The 6,483-nt window shown below is 46.6% G+C and overlaps 1 pseudogene; it reads left to right on the top strand.

Annotated features, from left to right (window-relative positions):
• Nucleotides 1–741: 741 nt before the first annotated feature.
• LOC119884170 lies at nucleotides 742–5,205 on the top strand (annotated as a pseudogene).
• Nucleotides 5,206–6,483: the final 1,278 nt, after the last annotated feature.

The following is a 6,483-nucleotide window of genomic DNA, read 5'->3' on the forward strand; positions in this document are numbered from 1 at the left end:
GCACAGCCACCACAGGTACCCCCAATGATGACACAAGGAGGTGTGCACCTGTGCCTCCTCAACAAGGTACACACCACAACAAGGCTACCCCAGCAGGGTTACCCACAACAGAGCTACCAGCAGCGAGGAAACTACCAGCCACAAGGAGGCTATCCACCCAAGGAGCAGGAGGAGGATACAACCGATACCAGACACAGCAGAGACCCAGAGGTGGCCCAAATAGACGTGGAGGATGGAGAGGCCCAATGGGACCATCACCAATGCGTCGCACACAATCCAATCCACAGCTGAACCAACCACAAGGGGCGTTGAACACTTGCTGGGGTGTGGAGAATCTGGACACCAGCGACGAGACTGCGAAACCCATCCTTGGGAAGGGCCGACGTATGGATGGCAATAGGGGAGCCCAGAGGAGCCTGAGGGGGAATTAATAGGAATAGCCATTCATCACGACCACAAGAAGAGCCTACCATGACAGTTACGATTTATGATGAAGATCACCAATTTATGGTAGACTCTGGAGCCACATTCTTGTATTGGAAAATCCGGCTCAAACCTCCCCCTCTCAGAGTCATCAGTAAAAACAGTAGGCTTCTCTGGGAAAACACAAATAATACCTTTAACACAGCCGGTACCAATGAAGATTGCAGGAAAAACTATTGTGTCACCATTATTATACTCGACAACACTCCAATGTGCCTGATGGGACGAGATTTACTCTGTCAATTAAAGGCTCAAATAATGTGCACCCCAACTGGATTGCACATAGAGTTTCCAGAAGATCACACAACCTACAGAGTGGCAGAACACACTGCAGGGATGATGCCCCTAACCAAATTACCAGAAGAACCATACCAAGAAGAAGTAAAAGAAAAATACAGAGTCATGCCCAAGGTATATTGGATTAAACTTCAGCTGCGTTCCCGGCTGCAGCAACTATGGGAAACACAGACGACAAAAGCACATCTAGGAGAAATTGGCAGAAAGCCCCAGTTGCCACTACATTGCACCCTCCATTATGATGAAAGACAGCAACACCAAGATTATGAAACCTTATGGGATGAAGTGATCAACAAGACTCTGCACTATCTGACAGTCCAGAATGTGTACATAGGACCTCAAGGAGCAGCGGCAGCTGTCATCCTCCCACCAGAACTGCAAGATTGGTTCGCGGTTTCGGGCTCTGTCCCACGTGACCTTGCTTGTGTCAGAAGGTTATGAGTCCCATGATTTAGGACCTATGGTTAAGGGAGCATTACAGATACCAAATTGGACACAAACACATGATGCAAACATACACATTTCCTCAGATAGACAATGCATGAGAATAACACTGACAGCAGTCGATGAGGGAATAGCAGAAAAAGTGATAGTTGATAGGGGACCACAGGATAAGAAACTGCCATTAATGATGGTAACGACAGGCACAGAGCGTTATTGGATCAAGTACCTCAGGAACTGTGGTCAAAACACAAAACAGATGTAGGACTAGTCAAGTCAGCACAGCCAGTAAAAATAAAACTTAGAAAAGACATCACATTGCCATACCAAAGACAATATCCACTGAAACAGCATGCTTTGGAAGGAATCAGACCTACAATTGAGGGTCTGATGAAGGCAGGGGTCCTGGTCAAAACACAGAGTCCCTGTAACACGCCGATCTTCCCAATTAAAAAGCCACATTCAAATGATTACCGATTGGTTCATGACCTAAGACAAATAAATGCCATTGTAGATGCAGAAGTACCTGTCGTTCCGGACCCACACCTTGCTCTCTAACATCCCACCAAACACACAATGGTACTCAGTGATAGATTTGTGCTCAGCATTTTCAGTGTGCCACTACACCCAGAGTCACAGTACTTGTTTGCTTTCACATTTGACGGTCACCAGATAACTTATAGCCGCCTACCACAGGGTTTGTTTCGAGTCCGTCAATCTTCAACAGAGTACTGGCACAAGATTTACAACATCTAGAGGTAGAAAGCACTGTGATTCAATACGTGGACGACATTCTCATATGTAGTTCATCAGAACAACAATGTGAGGAGGATACCATGACGATATTGTCAGCATTGGCCAAAGGAGGGCACAAAGTTAGCAAGGACAAACTTCAATTCTGTCAGACTGAAGTAGAGTATTTAGGTAGAAAACTGAGTGGAGACAAGAGACTGATAGCCAACTCACAGATAGAGGCTATAGCTAAGATACCAAAACCACAACAGTAGGACAAATGCTCTCATTTCTAGGCATGGCAGGGTATAGTCGCTCGTGGATTTGCGATTACGCAATAAAAACAGCTCCATTACGAGCTATGATAAGAGCAGCAGGTCAGGCAGTCAAATCAGCCCAGTTATACTGGACTGAGGAAGCCGAAGGAGCCTTCCAAGCACTAAAACAGGATTTGCGTTCTGCTCCAGCACTGGGCAATCCAGACTATTCTAAACCATTCCACCTGTATGTAGCTGAGAGATCAGGGTTTGCGAGTGCCGTGCTAATGCAAGACACACCAACAGGTAAACAACCACTGGCATATTACAGTACAAAACTGGATAACATGAGATGGGACTGCCACCGTGTTATCAGGGATTGGCAGCAGCAGTTTTTGCATTCAAAAAGCTCTTCCTTGACAATGGGACATCCAGTGATTTTGTATACGTCATCAATTGCATGCTCTGCTCACCAGTCCTCGATTTGTTCTAACCCAAGCTAGGAAAACAGGATACGAAGTCATCCTGTCTGCACCAGAACTCACTATCCAACGGTGCAACAGTGAATCCAGCAACACGTATGGTGCTGCCAGTAGATGGAACACACATGACTGCATACAGGTAACAGACACGTTCATGAGAATACGCGAGGATTTGCACAATCAACCAATCCCAGCTGATTTGACATTCTTTGTTGATGGCTCTTGTTTCAGAGACGCCACAGGTAATCATGCAGGATATGCAGTGGTACAGCTAAACAAAGATAATACCTTCACAGACGTTCAAACCACCAGTGTGCCTCAACCATGTTCAGCACAGTTAGCAGAAATCAAGGCTCTCAGCAGCCTGTAAGCTGGCAAAGGGAAAGCGTTTGAATGTATACACAGACTCAGCTTATGCATATGGAGTGTGTCATGTACATGGCAACACTTGGAAACAGAGAGGGTTCTGCAGAGCAGATGGAACTCCGGTAATACATGGAGAAGCCGTCTCTGCATTATTAGAAGCAATCCATGAACCAACCGCAGTAGCAATTATAAAGTGTCCAGCACATCAAAAAACAGACACTCTGATAGCTCGAGGTAACAACCAGCAGATGAAGCTGCTAAACGAGCCGCAGTAGGAGAAGTTATGGGTCCAATGGTAGCAGTTGAGGATTGTGAACCACTTACAAATTTGTCATCTCTCATTGCAGCACAAGAAGCAGCTGACGTGTATGAGAAGTCCATGTGGCTAAAGAAAGGGGCCAGACAAGTAACTGAGGATGGTCCCCAGAAAGGATTATGGAGGGGTCCACATGGCCATTTTGTGCTGCCTATTTGTTTAACACGCTTTGCTATAAGGAACGCTCACGGACCAGATCATTGTTCCAGGGGACAGGTACTTAGGCGCATACAGGCAGTATGGTGGTCACCATATCTGGCAGCCACCGTAGATAGACATTGAACGAATGTCAGGGTTGCGCTCTTTTCAACACAAGAAAGTCATTCTCAGCCCCTCTGGCTCACATACCAGCGCCAGATGGTCCGTTTAGACATCTTATAATAGACTATGTAGACATGACAGAGAGGGTGAACAGAATGAGGTATATCCTAGTAGTGGTTGACAGATTCAGTAGATGGATTGAAGCAACACCAACCGCCAGCCCGGACTATAAGTCAGTGGCAAAGTTCTTATGCAGGGAAGTTTTTCCACGATTCGGCTTACCAGACAAGATCAGTTCAGACAACGGACCACACTTTGTAGCACAGGTCATAAAGACAATGCTCCAAATGTTGGGCATTAAACAAAGATTTGGGTGTGTATATCATCCACAATCACAAGGGACAGTGGAACGAGCTAACGGAACTTTGAAAGCAAAACTAGCTAAATAATAGAGGACAGCAGAGGTAAGTTAAAATGGGTAGATGCTCTTCCGCTAGCACTAATGGCAATGAGATCGCAAACTAACAGAATAACGCATCTAACACCGCATGAAATGTGCACTGGGAGGCCAATGCCTGTCCCATACTTGAGAGGTCCATATGAAGGGCCATCTCTTGAACAGTTAGAAAATGAGTTTTCAAGTTATGTCCAGCATTTAACTAGAATCCACAGAACTATCTTCCAACAGGTCAAAGGAGCCACTGAGGAAAGAGACGCTGCCATACCAGAGCGCCAACAAACAATACGCCCTGGTGAGTGGGTGTACGTCAAGGTGTTCAAAAGAAAGTGGAACCAACCCAGACGAGAAGGCCCATTTAAAGTTGTCCTTGCCACACCATCAGCCTTAAAAGTAGAAGGTAAGAACGTTTGGTTCCATCTAAACCACTGCTGCAGAGCAAATGAGCCAGAAGGAGCAACTGAGGCAGTCAGAGGAGGAAGGCACACGGGATCCGATGGGGACGGTGACACCGCCCGCAGGGAGCTAGACGATCCCAGAGCCCAGAGGGAGACAGACAAAGGAGCGGTGAGCCCGCCCTGCAGGGGGAGAGACGATCCGACAGACTGGCCGCCAGACGGACCAGCATTAGACGAACCAGTGACAGCGCAACCAGTAGTGGATCCTTACCTCCAAGAGAAGATGTCACAGATGCAGATAGTACACCCCTTGATTCAGCAGGACAGTCAGGATCAGATAGAGATATCCATGAATCAGAAGAATCAGGTGACTCAGGTTCAGAAGGAGATAGAGCAGAACAAGGAACTGCAGAAACCCAGCCAAGCTTACTACCAAGTCCCTACGCAGACACAATCCCAAGACCAACACCAAGCCCAATCACAGAGTCAGGACCAGGGTCAGATTCAGGTTCCAGTACAAGAGCAACCCCAAGGTCATGTACAGGTTCGGGTACATACGCAAGTCCGACAGAAAGCGGCCCAGAAGCAGGACATGAAACAGGCAGAAGGAGAATCAGGTTCAGAGCGAGACAGTCCCTATGCGAGATCAGAAACAGAACCGAAGAAACAGACCCAGAAGAGGGACAGACAGAAACTCCAGACAGGCAGCTGGTGATGTGGATAGCAGTGACAGCAGTCCTAGTACTACTAGCATGTCAGATTCCAGATATGATTCCTCAGAAAGAGAACGGTCCCCCGAGACAGGGACAGATGATTGAATGTGCACTAGCAGTAGCAACAGTAGCGGTGGAAGGTAAATGGCCAAAAAGTGACAAACTAAATTTGACTTATGTAAGAACAACCACGCTAAAAAAGATTCTGACTCAAGGACCAGGAGGTCACATATTAGAAAACCAGCCAGCTGAAACAATGCGAAGCTGAAGGAGTGGTGGCAATAACGGCAAGCTGTAGTTCCAACAGGTGTACAGATGAAGTAACAGGAACAACTGTAGATAGGCAACTAGCCCGAAAGCTGATTAAGTCCCAGCCACGCCAGCAACGAAGGGGACTGGCAGATGATCAGCCAAAAGCAACGTTGAGGCCTAACAGACGACAACCCAGGGTATTACAGAAACCAAGTCCAGTATACAACAGACTAGAACCACACGAGAGTAAAACCCATGATACAGGGAGAAATATGTTTCGTCAATGGCTACAATATTCTGCTCAGCAGGTTAGCTCTCAGTCCTGCATAGCCTGTTACAATGGCAGGAGAGTCCCTCAAATATTGCCCATAAGTTTTGACGCGTGCCAACACCGTAATGATTGTTTTGCTTATTGCATGCTAAGAATGATGGCAAAGAAACTTGACGGATGGTCACAGAATAGAACTAATTGTCCATCCTACATGGACCCTTATTGGAACATTGGGTACCACAGACGGCCGTCAGAAATGAAAGCACAGTATTCCCATTTTGCATAGTAGACACTAAGACTATGATGGTTAATGGACCAGACGCTAAAGTACAATGTCACCGCAAGCGAAAAGTAGAGAATGCAGATCAGTACTTGCACACGATAAATGCGTACAACTGCTAAAGCTAAGTTTCATGCCAACAGGTGGTGGCAGATTACGCTCCTTTAGAGTTAGCGAAATCAGGATACCGACATCCCATACCGTTCCTAGGGAGGCACGTATGCTATGGCAGACATTTCTGGTTATGTGATGACAGCGATCGCTTGAAAGTAAAGTGCCTGACACCATTGGACTGGGATATGTGCTCCAGTCATGGTAACAGGACAGATAACAGTGCTCAGTCAAGAAAACATAGCAGAATCAAAACGTAGCTAGGAGCTGAAGCTTGAAAAGAAGACAAGGGTATATAGCTTGGAATCAGGAGCCACGTGGTGTGCCGTCAGACCATCGAGCGATAGGAGAAGATTGGATTATATC

This window comes from Micropterus salmoides, unplaced genomic scaffold (assembly GCF_014851395.1).
Source record: "Micropterus salmoides isolate LMB-PRFRI ecotype aquatic unplaced genomic scaffold, ASM1485139v1 Ms_hic_scaffold_3243, whole genome shotgun sequence".
Lineage (NCBI taxonomy): Eukaryota > Metazoa > Chordata > Actinopteri > Centrarchiformes > Centrarchidae > Micropterus > Micropterus salmoides.